This window comes from Lissotriton vulgaris, chromosome 7, assembly GCF_964263255.1.
Source record: "Lissotriton vulgaris chromosome 7, aLisVul1.2, whole genome shotgun sequence".
In the NCBI taxonomy this organism is placed as follows: Eukaryota; Metazoa; Chordata; class Amphibia; order Caudata; family Salamandridae; genus Lissotriton; species Lissotriton vulgaris.
Genome location: NC_141695.1, coordinates 180,500,490 through 180,517,610, shown reverse-complemented (window position 1 = coordinate 180,517,610; position 17,121 = coordinate 180,500,490). Strand labels below are relative to the sequence as shown.

Below are 17,121 nucleotides of genomic sequence, written 5' to 3'. Positions count from 1 at the left end.
CTGACCTAAATCCATGCCACCTACATCTCGAATCTTCACATTTGATTCCTGGCCTTTGTCTCTTTATCCGCTCCTGTTTTCTCATTTCTGGTCACTCTTGTTTGTCTGTTGACAATTAAATGCAATCCTTTGTACATAAAACATTCAGCCTTAAGTACCTTCACCTCCCCCGAAGGAGGACTCTGCTGGGGCCAAAAAGAGGGAAAGCTGCCTAGTATTTAAGATGAGGAAGTTGCTCACCACAGTTCTGCTTTTTTTTGTTTTTCACCCTTGTTTGTGATATTCTGAGTATTCTGCATCAGCATTGCCTGTCTGGGAGTTAGACGCACCAGTGTCTCCTCTTACAAAGTAAGTACATTAAATCTCTATAATATTATATGACTGAAACGCGTTAAAGGGTCTGGGTGCAGCACTACTACAATTTCTGTGCCTACACATTTTAACTCACTAATTTCTAGTAACTGTGGTTTTGCGGGCATGTCTGACGTGAGTACCAGTACTTGGCAGAGAGTAGCAGCAAACTACAAATTCCATGGGGCACCCACGTTCTTGCCATCCTGGCTGGTACTGTCTTGCACCGCATCCATGAGATGTGTTTGGAAGTTCCTTCTATGTACATTCCCTGCAAACAGAAATGGCAATTTTATATAAAAGGTATGCTGTGTTATAAAGGTTTTGGTGTAGAATTGGACACGCTGAGATGGGTCACCCAGAATTGTCTTCAGCCAATAAAATTAAATTTTAATTGTGGGGATTTCAAATCTTTAACAAATTTAGAGGGAAGTTATGTCGCGTGGAACATTGCGGGGCAGATTTATGTTAACTGGCGCATCCCGAGGGATGCGCCAGTTAACATGCGCCACAGTGCGCCACAGCTACGCCACCCATGGTGCGCCGCATTTATGATGCGGCGCACCATGGGGCAAAAACGGCACAGATGCGTGACGCATCTGTGCCGGAAATGTGGCGCATTGCTGGAGTTGCGTCGCAAGCGCGACGCAGCTCCAGCAATGCTCTGGGGGGGCCTATTTTTTCAATGCTGCCTCAAGCCTTACGCCTGCTTCAAGCAGGCGCAGGGTTTTGACGCAGCATTGCCCTGAAAGTGACTGAGTGAAATCTCATAGATTTCACTCAGCCACTTTCAGGAGGCGTTCCTGCGCAGGAACGCCCCCCCCTGCGCAGGAACGCCTCCTCATGGCGCAGTGCTGTACAACGTGACGCATCTCCTAGATGCGTCACGTTGTAAATAGGGCGCAGGGATGCGCCACGTTTCCGTGCCGTTGCGTCACGCAACGGCGGCGTAAACGTGGCGCAAGCCCTTCATAAATCTGCCCCTGCGTCTTTAATGAGAAGACACGTGTGAATAAGGATGGAATATGCAAGTTTTCAATTTGTTCAGGGTTATTGTCTGGAAAATAAGCTCACAGGGTTTACTGGTCACTTAATTACGCAGCATTATGTCAAGTCTACACTATATGCTGAGGTGCCCATTTTATTTTTCTGTTTAAACACGGGAAGTTACCCAATGAGTGTGCTTCACGTTCTAATAGTGTTAAGCCATGAATACCGGGATTTTTCCTTGATGTAGGGGTGGGCTGTGGGATTTAAAACTTGTTATTTTTTGTCTCTCAATGAGACAGTTGTACATATAATATATTGGACCAATATAATTGAACAATTTAGTTTGTGTTGTAAATTATGTGAATACTTTTTTATATAGCCTGCTATGGATTGTGAAACCTGTAAAAGATTTTTAGTATTTTAATATATTAAAATGTATACATTTTCTCTATACCCTGTCTATACCATGGAGAAGTGTGGCTCAATGGTTACAGCAGGCAGACCTCGATGCAGAGCTCTTGCCAGGGACCAGGGTTCGATTCCTGCCCTGGCGGGTCTCGGGCTCATTAATTCCCCTGACCGGATATTCTCGCCTCAGTGCCTATTCTGATCATGGGTCCCACGCTGCAACTCTGGGCAATAGCTTGCTTAGTCGCCACAACGGCCCCATCAACGCGAGGGATGCCTGGTCTGCACCATGGGGGTGCCCAGGAGTGGACACTTCACAGGGAAAGCCAGGAAGGGTTCCCTTGCAGTATTTGTACAAGTGCTGGGAAACCCACTGTGGGTAGCTGTGCGCTATACAAGTACAAAAACGTTTACATTTATCTTCTGGTTTCCAAGAAACTTGTCCTGCCAGATCCTTCCCCCCTTCCTTACTGTCCCCGATTCATAGCTTTTCCAGTGAGTAAACATCCCTCGGCCAGCTGGTATCGTAGCGCTTTGCTGCCAATTATCTTGAATTGATCTGCTCTCAGTGCCTGAGTAACAGCGTAGCGCTTACTGCATATTGTACTCACTGCGCGCATTGTAATTTGTGCTTGATTATAATTTGTGCTTGCTCGTGCTTGCGTAATACTGTAGCGCTTTTCTGCTAGTTCACATTGCCTGTTGACAAGATCTTTGCCTGATTGTGCCGGTGCCTCTGTCCACATATTAGCGATATCCCTGCTTGCACAAACTCACCCTGTTTCACTTTTGGTTTGCTGCCATTTTGTTATTGTGCCTCCCAGCCCGTATCTACACCCCGCTCCCTCCTCCCAGCTGACGCTCCCTCCCACTGAAAGCACAGGAAGGACCCGCCTGCCCCAACGCTGTGACTGTCCTGACTCTGGCAGAAGCGGTTGCTCCCCACGCTCCCTTGGCCAGCTGGTATTGTAGCGCTTTGCTGCTTTGCTGCCAATTATCTTGAATTGATCTGCTCTCAGTGCCTGAGTAACAGCGTAGAGCTTACTGCATATTGTACACACAGCGCGCATTGTAATTTGTGCTTGATTATAATTTGTGCTTGCTCGTGCTTGCGTAATACTGTAGCGCTTTTCTGCTAGTTCACATTGCCTGTTGACAAGATCTTTGCCTGATTGTGCCGGTGCCTCTGCCCACATATTAGCGATATCCCTGCTTGCACAAACTCGCCCTGTTTCACTTTTGGTTTGCTGCCATTTTGTTATTGTGCCTCCCAGCCCATATCTCCACCCCGCTCCCGCCTCCCAGCTGACCCTCCCTCCCACTGAAAGCACAGGAAGGACCCGCCTGCCCCAACGCTGTGGCCGTCCTGACTCTGGCAGAAGCGGTCGCTCCCCACGCTCCCTTGGCCAGCTAGTATCAGGGCGCTTTGCTGCCAATTATCTTGAATTGATCTGCTCTCAGTGCCTGAGTAACAGCTGTTTCCAGTTTTCAGTTTCTATTTTTGGTAAATTCTGTTGGTGTTTTTTAAGTTTTTTCAAAACCTTAAAAAAACGTGGTTATCAGTGGTTACACATTTTCACGCCATAAAAAACAACAGAAATAGTGTTTTTCAGGTGTTTATGGAATTTTAATTATTGCTTGCTGTCTGCATTGATTGTGCATGTGCATAGATATCGTGTGCACAGGGTATTTGAGGTCCAAATACATTTTTACTGCACCAGAATGGACTACAAAGTCAATAGCACTCTTCATTAACTCTGAAGAGTGTAAAGATGCTTTCAGCATATCATCTAGCAAGTGACAAGAATCTATTACACTTCAGCTCAGGTATCAATTTTGACAGACCATCATACAAGTTTTTCACATAAGTAGCAGAATTACTGCAAATACAAACAATATTACTCCAATCTTTATTGAACTTGGTAGGAACTTTTTCAGCAGCATTACAAGTGACACTGCGTTCCATGTTTACTAAACGTCTGGTGTCCTGTTTTCACCACTATCTCAGATGCTTGGTGACAACATTATTTTCACATATACCTGTCACTACATCTTGCATTGAATGTTTAAAGCTAGGGGTGTTTGGCAATTCACTTACATTCAATACTGACTCACTAGAAAAGGGGCCTGATGTATCAAAGGATTTCACCCATTCTCTGTCTGTGGGTAAATGTGATGGTACATATTAGGAAAGATACTTATGAAACAAGCAATTGTACCTATCAGTGAAATCAAATGTAGGCAAAATAACAAATATGATTTTGATATTTCCTGATTCTGTACAGTTAATAAAATAACTAAATAAGATCAACAATATGCTTCTAAAAACCGCATCTTTAGACCAAAGATCACAACAACGAAAAAAGCCGAAGGAAGAGGAGACCATGTTTTAGTGACATCTTTAAACAACAAAACTCAAGCAGAATAGTCTTTCTTGATGCTACCTTGTATAAAACAGTTACAGGAAGAAATAAAAAGGTATCTCTCACTCATCTTTTCCTTTGTTTAAATGGCACCTAGTTTGTGGTTGCAAAGGTGTTTTTTCAGTGCTTATATGTTTACACCGGTGATGGCTATTTTCCTTTCGGTGGGGTTTTATCAGTTATTATAGGTTTAAACCTAAAACCAAATAGCCTATGCATATTGTACTCACTGCGCGCATTGTAATTTGTCCTTGCTCGTGCTTGCGTAACACTGTAGCGGTTTTCTGCTAGTTCGCATTGTCTGTTGACAAGATCTTTGCCTGATTGTGCCGGTGCCTCTGACCACATATTAGCGATATCCCTTCTTGCACAAACTCGCCCTGTTTCACTTTTGGTTTGCTGCCATTTTGTTATTGTGCCTCCCAGTCCGTATCTCCACCCCGCTCCCGCCTCCCAGCTGACCCTCCCTCCCACTGAAAGCACAGGAAGGACCCGCCTGCCCCAACGCTGTGATCGTCCTGACTCTGGCAGAAGCGGTCGCTCCCCACGCTCCCTTGGCCAGCTGGTATCGTAGCGCTTTGCTGCTTTGCTGCCAATTATCTTGAATTGATTTGCTCTCAGTGCCTGAGTAACAGCGTAGCGCTTACGGCATATTGTACTCACTGCGCGCATTGTAACTTGTGCTTGATTATAATTTGTGCTTGCTCGTGCTTGCGTAATACTGTAGTGCTTTTCTGCTAGTTCGCATTGCCTGTTGACAAGATTTTTTGCCTGATTGTGCCGGTGCCTCTGCCCACATATTAGCGATATCCCTGCTTGCACAAACTCGCCCTGTTTCACTTTTGGTTTGCTGTCATTTTGTTATTGTGCCTCCCAGCCCGTATCTCCACCCCGCTCCCGCCTCTCAGCTGACCCTCCCTCGCTCCGCTCCCCCCACTATCCACTTATGTCAGAACAGCTGACGCGCAGCGTTCACGCGCAGCGGACGCGCTCAAAGCGTGCCAAAGGTGCACCAAAGGTAAGCCCGTCTACGCCCGACCGCGCCTGGACCGTGCCCAGCGCCAAACCCTCTGGCCCCCGCAAAATCCACCCCACCCGCATAACTTACGACGCCGCAACCCTCTCAGCACTTAACCCCGGCCGACTCTCAGACTGCTACCAAGCCGCCCCAGGATATACCCATGGACCCTTCACCTGCCACTCATGCAAGTTCGACTGCACCAGGACCCACACCAAATCCACAAATTTCAAACAGAGCTCCGCCACTAACCAACTGAAGTGCATCTTGCTCAACACCCGCTCGGTCCACAGACACGCCATTGAACTTTGGAACCTTCTCGACACCACATCGCCGGACGTCGCCTTTCTTACTGAAACCTGGATGAACGCCTCATCAGCACCCGACATCGCCATAGCTATCCCAGACGATTACAAAATCACCTGAAAGGACCGCATCAACCAAACAGGAGGAGGCATCGCCATCGTCCATAAGAACACCATCCGCATCAGGACCAGTTCCGACGACAACCTCGCAGCCGCCGAACACCTTCACTTCCAGATCCACACTGACCCCAAGACCACACTCAGAGGCACCCTCATCTACAGGCCACCAGGACCCCACACGCAATTCAGCGAAGACATCACTGACTTCATCAGCCCACACGCCCTCCCCTCCAAGGACTACATTATACTAGGAGACCTCAACTTCCACCTGGAAAAGAACAACGACAACAACATCACCATCCTCCTGGACAACCTCGCCAATCTCGGACTCAAACAACTTGTTGACACCCCCACCCACTATGCCTGGCACAAGCTCGACCCAATCTTCACCTCCAGCAAGCACATCTCCTTCAATCACACCACAGCTCTCCATTGGACGGACCACAGCACGTTCACTTCAACTACAAAAAGACTACGACCCACAACCACCCACAACTAATTCCCCGCAGAAACTGGAACAAAATTACCACCGACCAGCTCCTCAAATCGCTTCACCAAAACCCTCCCGCCTAATCATCGGACCCAAACCAAGCAGCCACCAACCTCACACAATGGATCACCCACAGCGCTGACGAATTAGTACCCTTGAAAAGCCATCAAATCAAGCTAGGTAGCAAAAAAGCCCTCTGGTTCAAGGATGACATTAGGAAATCCAAGAAGCTCTGTCGCACCCTCAAGAAGACCTGGCGAAAAAACCCAACCACCGACAACCTGGCCACCTTCAAGAATGCCACCCGTAGACACCACCAACTGATCCGATCCACCAAGAAATCAGCATTCAAGGATCGACTCGACAACAACGCCCACAACAGCAAGGAACTATTCAACATCGTCAAAGAGTTTACCAACCCCACCGCCAGCACCAACGACATCACTCCCTCCCAAGACCACTGAGACTCTCTAGCCTCGTTCTTCTACAACAAAATTGCTGACATACATAACAGCTTTGGCGACCAGCCCACCCCACCCACCTCCGAACTAAAACACCCTTCCAACAACCTTTGCGCCTGGAACCCAATCACCACTGAAGACACCATCCGCCTGATGAACTCCATCCACTCAGGATCGCCAACCGACCCATGTCACCACCACATTTTCAACAAAGCAGACTCCATTATCGCACCCCAACTCCGAGACGTCATCAACTGCTCCCTAAACTCCGCTACCTTCCCGGAAAGCTGGAAACATGCAGAACTCAGCGCCCTCCTGAAGAAACCCACAGCTGACCCCACCGAACTTAAAAACTACCGCCCCATTTCGCTCCTCCCATTCCCTGCCAAAGTCATTGAGAAAGCCATCAACAGTCAGCTCACCGCCTTCCTCGAATCCAACAAATCCCTCGACCCTTCGCAGTCCGGCTTCCGAGCCAAACACAGCACCGAGACCGCCCTCATCGCAGCAACAGACGACATATGAACTCTACTGGACAACGGAGAAACAGCTGCCCTCATCCTACTCGACCTCTCCGCAGCCTTCGACACAGTTTGTCATAACACCCTTATACAACGCCTCAGCAACGTCGGAATACAAGGAAAAGCATTGGACTGGATCATCTCGTTCCTCGCTGGAAGAACCCAGAGAGTCCGCCTCCCCCTTTTAGATCAGAGGCCACCGAAGTCATCTGCGTCGTACCACAAGGATCATCACTCAGTCCCACCCTTTTCAACGTATACATGAGTCCCCTCGCATCCATCGCTCGCCAACACAACCTCAACATCATCTCCTACGCAGACGACACCCAGCTGATCCTCTCCCTCACCAAAGACCCAAACACCGCCAAAACCAACCTACACGAAGGGATGAAAGAAGTAGCCGAGTGGATGAAGAACAGCCATTTAAAACTTAACTCGGACAAAACGGAAGTCCTCATCTTAGGCTCATCCCCTTCTGCCTGGGACAACTCATGGTGGCCACCAGCCCTGGGAAACGCACCAAAACCAATGGACCACGCACGTAACCTGGGCTTCATCCTGGACTCCTCCCTCTCAATGACCAGACAAGTCAATGCTGTCTCATCATCATGCTTCAACATCCTACGTATGCTCAAAAAAATCTTCCGTTGGATCCCCACCGAAACAAGAAAGACGGTCACCCATGCACTAGTCACAAGCCGACAGGACTACGGAAACACCCTTTACGCCGGAACCACAGCCAAACTACAGAAAAAACTCCAACGCATCCAAAACGCCTCAGCCAGACTCATCCTAGACATCCCCCGCCAAGCTCACATTTTCGGTCACCTGAAAGACCTCCACTGGCTCCCCGTCAACAAGAGAATACCGTTCCGTCTCCTCACCCACGCACACAAAGCCCTCTATGACCTAGGACCCGAATACCTCAACACGCGCCTGTCCTTTTACACCGCCAACTACGATCGTCCAATCAAGCCCTAGCAGCAATTCCACGCATCCAAAGATCCACCATGGGGGGAAGATCCTTCTCCTACTTAGCTGCCAAGACCTGGAATTCTCTCCCCGCCCACCTCCGCCTTACACAGAATCACCTCTCCTTCAGAAAACAACTAAAAGCTTGGATATTCGATTTGTAAAGTACCCCCCTCCCTCAAGCGCCTTGAGACCCTCTGGGTGAGTAGTGCGCTATACAAATTCTAAACTTGACTTGACCTTGAGGTGATACCACACCCATTCCACAGTGGTACAAAACTGGAGGGGACTCCCCTGCTAAGTACTTGGGAGGGACCCCCACGCTCCGGACCCAGTCTGAAGATCTCAGGTCAGGAACCTGCCAGTGCTGGAGGGAGCCCCAGAGCTCAAGAGCCCCATCCGCACCACAGGGGCTGCGGGGTCTTTTCTTACGCCACTGCCATTCCAGTAACTAACTGAACACCTTCCTTCCATTGATTGAAAGACTTAACTAATCTGGACCTATGGACCTACTCCCATGGTACTAACGGCTCCTCTGTCTCGATCTATCAGCCTCTTTCGCAGTAATGTAAACTTAACACCTCTGGAAACTAACTCCCACTCCTTTGAGACTCATTGCTCCCCATTGCCTGACCCCAACATGGCAGTCCATCACCAGAACTCACTTCGACTCTTTTCCAGAACAAGGATGTCTCCTATAATACTTGACTGCCATCTGACAAAACTGTCTCCCTGAAAGAAAAGATTCCGAATTAGAACAAACTATCCTTCAGTTAGTAAAGCAGGTAATTTCCTATTAAAATCCGATCGTACCATAAGACACAATTTTTCGTGCACACACGAGATAGAGAAACATAATAAACACCGACACAGGCCTTCTTGAATAATATTCACATCAATACTGTTTTAATAGCAACTTTTTTTCATAAATTTTGTTGAAAACATTGACAAAGGTTTTTTTCAAGAACCATCGATCAATCTATCACTTCAATTACCACACCTGTGCTTTGGTAATCAAAATATTTTCCATACTTTCTTTTTTCTGCCTTTAATGTGAGTCTGACTTTTCATGCACCTTATAACGTTTCTTGCTCAGACCTTGCTATAAGCTAACACATTGTCTTAAAAACGCGGCATACATTTCAAGCCTCCTGAGATATCAGTTATGTATCACTCTGATAGACAATCACAGCTAATACTAGTTCACATGTTATGCAATTAAATCTAAACATACCCACTGGTGTTATGAAGGATGTTATTCTGGTAGTACAGTGACAGAAGGCCGTAGGTTGTAAATGCGTTCAGTATATGTAATTTATCCACCACCGTACCCTTGCTTAATTCACTAAGATCGATGGAAAATTGATGGATCCTCTGAGATACTTTACATTTTTAAGCAGTTCAGCTTTTTGCTGAAAATCTCAATGTGATGTATCATTAAATCCACCTTGTCAGGTGCACATGGCTGATATGTTGCAATGTAATATTTCCCATTCCAACCAATTTTAATTTTCAATAATTTCTGCTGTGACCAGAACAAAATGCAGTCCTTTTTGACAGTCAAACATTCTATGCATACCAGTTATCACTTTCCTTCAACAATCTCACTGTCTGACAGCACAATAGATGATACAAAAGTTAGTGGAGTACATAGCAAACGATAGGCCTGTGAGCAGGACCAGCATCATCAAAGGGAATTTATTGGTAGCTAGGCACTGAGGTACATACAGAGCTAATATCACAACAGATTCGCGTTCACTCTAATCTCAATAGAAATCCAATTCATACTCCCTTACTCCACTACTTAATGTACCTGAGAAGAGTCCACTTCTCCAAAGCATAGCACTGTTCAACTAACTTCACATACCATTTCATCCTTACCCACTAAGTACTGGATAACCCCTCCCTTGTGGAGGCCAAAGATCTCTCAGGGCACCTCTCGACAAATCACCTTGGGTTAATTTTCAAATGATGGAGAAGTGAGGACTTCTGATGGGAATGGACTTTTCATGATGACTGAACCAAGGAATTTTGAGTTGACTTACGTGATGGTAGTAAGTGATCAAAAATAAATATTACATCCATATCATCTACTTTGTCCACACTTAATGTAACTGGGTATCTTTCTAAGGTAGCCCTATACTTTGCAATAAATGACCAATCTACCAATTGATAAAACACACATAATTTAATTCAGGTAATGAAACCCAAATAAACATGTAGTCACTGGGATAAAAGTAAGACAGAATTTTTGCACCAACAATTAATGAGGGCTTGTGTTGCCTTTGTGTCACACAAGGTGATGCAAGGCAACACAAGCCCTTGCAGTGATTTGTCTTGTTTAATTCTGATAATATATGAGACTAATATATGCTAACTAGGTACCTGACCCCGCAGTAATTGCCGATTAACTTTTTAGAGGGAAAAGTGGTGTTCAGCCACACAAGATTGAGCAATAATAGGTCTGTGATGCCCTTTGATGTCTGGGGCTGCACTTGTGCTACACAGGACAGATCAATCAATCATTATTTGTAGAGTGTGTCTTGTCACTCACAAGATTATCCAGACCCTTGATGTAGGTCTCATTCAAAGGACCAGGTCTTGAACCCCTTCGTAAAGTTAGTCAGTGAGGGTGAGGTGCGGAGGTGGAGAGTGTTCCAGGCCTAGGCGGAAAGAAGGGAGAAGGAGCGTCCTTTGACATGGCATCGGGGATATGTGAAATATCTGAGTGAGGGCGAGGTGTGTGAGGCGAAGGCTCCTCGGGGGACGGTGGAAGTGCAGACGGTAGCTCAAGTAGGATAGTCTTTGGTCATTGATGAGTTTTTAGCTGTGAGTCTGGAGCTTGAAATGGCATTTCTTCTTTACCAGGAGCCTGTGGAGGCCTGCCAGGTGCTGGATGATGTGGGTTCTCTTGCACAGGTTGAGGATCAGTCTGATCAGATCAGCATGTGTCTACCCTTAGCCAGCAACAAGGCAACATGCTGAACTCCCTTAGTGATAGGCATTGGGTTCTGCACCAATTTCCCATGAATGAGAATGTCAAGTAAGTCCAGGTCATAAGCGTGCGTTGATTATTTCCCTGCCCTTTATACACACCTCCCATTTCTAGTACTAATTGGATAGTTAAGTGAGGTCCCTGAATCCCCCCGCCAGGTTTGGGAAATGCTGTGGTGGAGCACTAAAAAGATTATCAATCTGGACTATCTAGAGCCTGGATCTCCATAGTTGATCTAGAGGGCAGACTTTCAATATAACTATATTTATCTCATTGGAAATATGCTAAAAACTGGCATGGATCTGGCCCTCAAGGAGTAACTTTCGAGAACCTTGATCTAGATTAATGAACAGTTGGAATAATGTTTCTGTAGGTGAACCTGCAGAATGATCATTAATGGTGGAGTGGCTCGAGTGACTGGCAATAGCATCCTGAACCCTCAGGCATCTCCCGGACACAACACAAGGCACAGAGTCTGGCCCTACCCTTAAACATTCTGGCCGATGGAGTAGTCCGTAGTTGCTGCACACTTAGGTGAGGAGCTGGTACAGGGTGGGCTCTTCCACCTGAGAGGACCCAAATGACATGTGGGGACTGGGACGGGGGATGCCCTGAACACTCTAGGCCGCATTAGGATGGCGGGCGGACTTTGCCCGCCCGCCATCCTCGTGGTAATAGGGACCGCCCGCCATAAGTGTGGGGGTCCCGTGGGGGGTATTAGGATGTGCCCGCCACAGTGGCGGGCATGAACGGGGGTACCACAGGTACCCCCCGTGTTCACCCCCCTACTCTCCTTCACTCTGGGAGCCCGCACAGGGCCCCAAGAGTGAAGTCTGCCTGCCTTTCCAAAAGCATCTGCAGACGCCCATCCAAATATGGCTGGCGGTGTCTGATAGACACCGCCACCATATGAACCCTTTTCCGCCCTGGCTGCAAGGCGACCGAGGCGGAAAATTGGCAGGCGGTGTTTGCCTCCGCTGCGGTTCCCCCGCCATTGTAATGTGGCGGGGGGAAAGGGTGGCGGGCGGGCATTTATGTCAGGCGGACCGCCACCATGGCGGTGGTGATCTGCCCGACATCGTAATGGGCCCCTATGGGAGGGGCACAGCATGATAGATTGCCCTCCCAAGGGGCATACTATACTCACCCAGCATGTTGCTGGGGTTTAGCGAATTGCCGGGCCTCACAGGGCTTAAACGGCCTGAGGACCTTCGACCTGGGCTCTTTTAAGCCCAATTCTGGCAGGCACGGGTTTTGGAGTGCCTAAGTAAATGGCCTGTCTTGGGGGTTAGGGCTGCCTGGATTTGAAGGTCCTGGCTCCATGAGGGTACCCCGGTTTCTCCCGGTGGTGATGCCGTGCTCGCCCGTAGCCAGGGTGAACTGTTCTAAGAGGTGAAAGTAAATTCGTCCCCTGCTCACGCTTCCATGCATGTACTGGAAGTGGGTGGGGATTGCTTAGACAGTGTGGGGGTATCTGGCTCTTCCACTCTTAGTGCCTTCTACCAGATATGGGGAGGTTGTCTTACTGCATGGTCAGTTGAATGGCTGGGCTCATTTCTTTTTGCCTCTCCAGCAGGTAATCTAACCTAGACATTGGTATTATGGCGTTGGATATGTGTCAGTATTTACTTTTTGTTGAGTGCTCTTTTCTCCACAAATCCACAAATCCCATCATATTTGCAAAATTCTGAGCCACCTATCCTCCTTGTACCTATCTTGTTCTGTGCTCATCATTAGGTTGAACTTCTCTACAACAACCAATATGGTGTCTGGTGTATTTGTGATCCACTTCCCTAAAGCCTCAAGCTTGGAGGCCTTTAACACAATGAGAGATACCTTGAGGCCAGGCCACCATTACTTCAAGTTTGTTTCATTCCCTTTTAATCATTGCAAAGCAGCCACCCGGATTGAAACATGTCTGAAGGACTGTGTGGAGGAGCAATTTATGGCTGATAATACCACCCTTAGGATTCAGAGGAAAAGCCAGAGATTGCCAGGGCTTTTCCTCCCTTCACATGAAACCAATTATTGCCTTTTAGGTGTTTCTCTTGTAGGAGAATAAGATCTATGTGATGCCCCGCTAAAAATGTTACAAGAACAAGGTTATAGATGGAATGCTTGAATTCATCTCAGCCACTGGCAATCTCTCTGGGCCTGTTGGACTTGGCCCTTCTGGCAGGTTCACCCCTAAACCTTTTGCTTTTTATTTGTGACCTGGTGTTAGTGATTTTCGGTTTCTGCGCACTTTACCACTGTGTACAGGGTAAAGTGCGTGCGTGTAGTAAAGTTTGGCCTGCCCTCTCATAGGAATGCATGGGGAATGTATGTGTCCCTGGTAGTTCCTGATGCGTGGGGAGAGCAAGCTTTAGTTTGGTATGTGCGGACTTGTGTGATTAAATGCTGTGCGATGATGTGTGCGGCGTGATTGTGCCTAGTGTGGAAGTGCCACTTCTAGAAGTTGGCATGTTTGTGTAATTTATGTGAATTGGCTGTCTGGCTTATGATTGGCTGGAGATAGCTGGCGAGCCTGGCTCCATGAGTCAGGATGCGTCTGCCCCGGTGGTGAATGGGAGATCTGCATGAGTGATGTGAGGGAGGGGTGCACCTGGGACTTGAATAGGGCTGGGCTTTACCCACACAATGCTGGCTGCGCCCCCTGTGGTGCATCTGATTACCCTAGCCCAGAGGTCTTCAAAATTTTTGATGCCGAGACCCCCTTGTAAAACCTTTTTAGGCGTAAGGACCCCCTTCCGACAAAAGTTTCTAGAAACTGGTCCTCATCATCAATTTTTGACAACCATAAATGCGCCTGTTAGACCTCATCACATCCCTCCATCATTCATCCACCCACACTTTCACACATTCATCTATCCACCCTTTCATCCTTCCATCCATACATCCATTCTTCATCCATCCACCCTTTCATCCTTGTATCCATACATCCATCCTTTATCCATCTACCCTTCCTTCCATCCACCCATCATTCATCCACCCACCTTTTCACACATCCATCCATCATTCATCCATGCAACCTTTTATCCATTCATACATCCAACCACCCTTTCATCTTCCCATCCTTCATCCATACATCTATCATTCACCTATCCACCCTTTCATCCATCCGTCCACCCACCCTTTCATCCATCCATCTACCCATCATTCATCCCCCCACCTTTCACACATCCATCCATCCATCATTCATCCATCCACCCTTTCATCCATCCATCCTTCATCTGTCCACCCTTTCATTCTTCCATCCATACATTTATCCTTCACCAATCTATCCTTCATCCATCCACACTTTCATCCTTCCATTCATGCATCCATCATTCATCCATCCACCCTTTCATTCATCCATCCACTCATCATTTCTCCACCCACCTTTTCACACATACATCCATCCTCCATCCATTCACCCATCCTTTACCCATCCACCCTTCCTTCCATCCACCCATCATTCATCCACCCACCTTTTCACACATCTATCCATCATTCATCCATGCAACCTTTTATCCATTCATACATCCATCCACCCTTTCATCCTCCCATCCATATATCCATCCTTCATCCATCCACCCTTTCATCCTCCCATCCATACATCCATCCTTCATCCATCCACCCTTTCATCCTCCCATCCATACATCCATCCACCCTTTCATCCATACATCCATCCACCCACCCTTTCATCCATCCACCCATCAATCATCCCCCCCACCTTTTCACACATCCATCCATGCATCATTCATCCATGCAGCCTTTTATCCATCCATACATCCATCCACCCTTTCATCCTCCCATCCATACATACATCCATCCTTCATCCATCCACCCTTTCATCCTCCCATCCATACATAGATCCATCCTTCATCCATCCACCCTTTCATCCTCTCATCCATACATCCATCCTTCATCCATCCACCCTGTCATCCTTCCATCCATACATCCATCATTCACCCATCCACCCTTTCATCCATCCATTCACCCATCATTTATCCACCCATCTTTTTACGTATCCATCCATCCATCATTCATCCATCCACCCTTTCATCCATCCATCCTTCACCCACCATGCTCTAGGAAACTGAGCTTTTGTTGCAATTGTTCCCCACTTGTTCTCCCCCTTTTAACTAATAGAGGCCAATTTTTGACTCTGACAGTGCACTGAGGCCTGCTAACCAGACCTCAGTGCCAGAGCTTCTTGCCCAAAGCGAGTTATCGCCTAATTGTGCTACAATTGTCGAAGGACTTTAACACCCCTGTAGGTCCTAGTAATTGGTACCCCAGGTACCAAGAGCATGAGTGCTAAACAGGGTCCAAAAGGTCTGCAGCATGTCCTATGTCACCCTAAGGGACCCACACTCAAATTCCACACAGACTGCCATTGCAGGTTGTATGACTTGGTGCAAAACATTAATGAAAACCATTAGTGAATAGATGACATGACACCTGTGTGCCATGCAAAGTTACTGAATCTAATATATGTAAGGCACCCCTACAGCAGCCCTTTAAGCCATCAGGCATGGTGCAATATATTTTATGCGAGTACTAGGGTTGGGAAAAAGTTTTATTCTGCCAGTGGAATGGGAGGAATTACTCCACTCCACCATCTGTATTAACAAATCAATAATGCCGATGACCCTAAGCTGCTGAGGCACCACATGGCTTAAACACTGAAATGGAAGGAGTATCAAGCATGAGCTGCTTGGGCATGGTGTTATTTTAAGCAGGTCCAGAAGTTGGCCCACACACAGACCATGACCTATCACAAGGGGAATGCAAGTGATTGCTGAATTTGCAGAAGTAGACATGTTGCTGTCAGCCTGTCCCTCGTCAAAGACTTCATTTCCTAGAAAGCACTATGAGCCCACGCTGGTTGCCTGTCAAAGATGCCCATCCCGGGAAGTGACTTCACGGCCACCGCAGAGACACAGAGTTTCAAGTCAGAGGTGCCAAGGGAGGCAGTAGCAGCTACCGCCTGCAAACCAGCTCATCTTTTCTGCCTTTTTAATCTTCCTAAATCTCGCACTCCAGCTCAACTGAACTGTTCACCCTCCTCTTCCCATAAGTAAACTACTGAACCAATCACATTCTACCTTAAACGCAGGATGTCCACTCATATTGTGACTACTATTGGTGCCCATTTTTAAAGGGTTTATCAAATATACTCTCTTTTGGCAGCTTGGAAGAGCTCCTTGCGTGGAACCAGAACAATGGTTGTGGTAAAACAAGAAACGGACACTGCACATTGCTTTGTCTCCTGTTCTTTCATTTGCTGTGACTTTGCATTATTTTCCCATGGGTATACCAGCTCTTTCCCTGCTTGTATTTGTGACATGCCCTGTACTTCATCAGAGTGTGTAATCTGTGGGAACTGTGCTAGGGCGACATGGAGGAGGCGGAACACTCCCTGATGGAGTTCAGTGACTTTGTGGTGCTGTATGCCCTGATGCTGTGAGAATCCCCTGTGTCTACTGGGATAGACTGCACCACAAGTTGGCTTATGAGGTGGGTCAGAGTCCCTTCTTTTTAAGGTGGTTTTACTATGGGAAGAGCCAGTGGTGCCAGTCCTTGGTATATCATCAGTAGCCTCTGTGAGCTACACGTCACCCCGGGGAAAGCCAGAAGGCTGACTTACTCTGGCTTATGTTTGTCAAGTAGGGAGCCCTGTTTGCTGGAGGTGGGAAGAACTCCATGGATTCTGACACATTTTTCATCAAACTCTACAGAATTCTGTGGAGTACAACTCTGTGAGTTCTGCTCACTCCTAGTAAGGACATATCTGCATAAGCAGATTTGCCCCTGTGTTGTCTTGTTCTTTTACTAGACATTTCAAGTGGTCAGGAAAGCCATATTAAGGTATGTACTTTGCACTGGTCAAAATGAGTTCCCCAGCTACATAATAGCTTCACTAAAACCTAGGGAGTTTGGTATCAAACATCTCTTATTGATAAACCCACACTGATTCCAGAGATGGGATTATTAATACATGCGCTCAGAGGGTACCTTAGAGGTACCCCTGAAATCTACCAACCCTATAGTGTGCTGACTGACTGGGCCAGTCCCGCTG

At 47.2% G+C, this 17,121-nt stretch overlaps 1 protein-coding gene across 2 annotated transcripts in view; it reads left to right on the top strand.

Annotated features, from left to right (window-relative positions):
* Nucleotides 1–284: 284 nt before the first annotated feature.
* The window catches only part of LOC147701139 (sialic acid-binding Ig-like lectin 13), a 291,587-nt gene continuing 274,750 nt past the window's right edge, over nt 285–17,121 (top strand). For both annotated transcript variants that reach the window (XM_086929907.1, XM_086929906.1), the window contains exon 1: nt 285–348. The gene's annotated coding sequence lies outside the window, so the exon portion shown is untranslated. The remainder of the gene's footprint in view (nt 349–17,121) is intronic.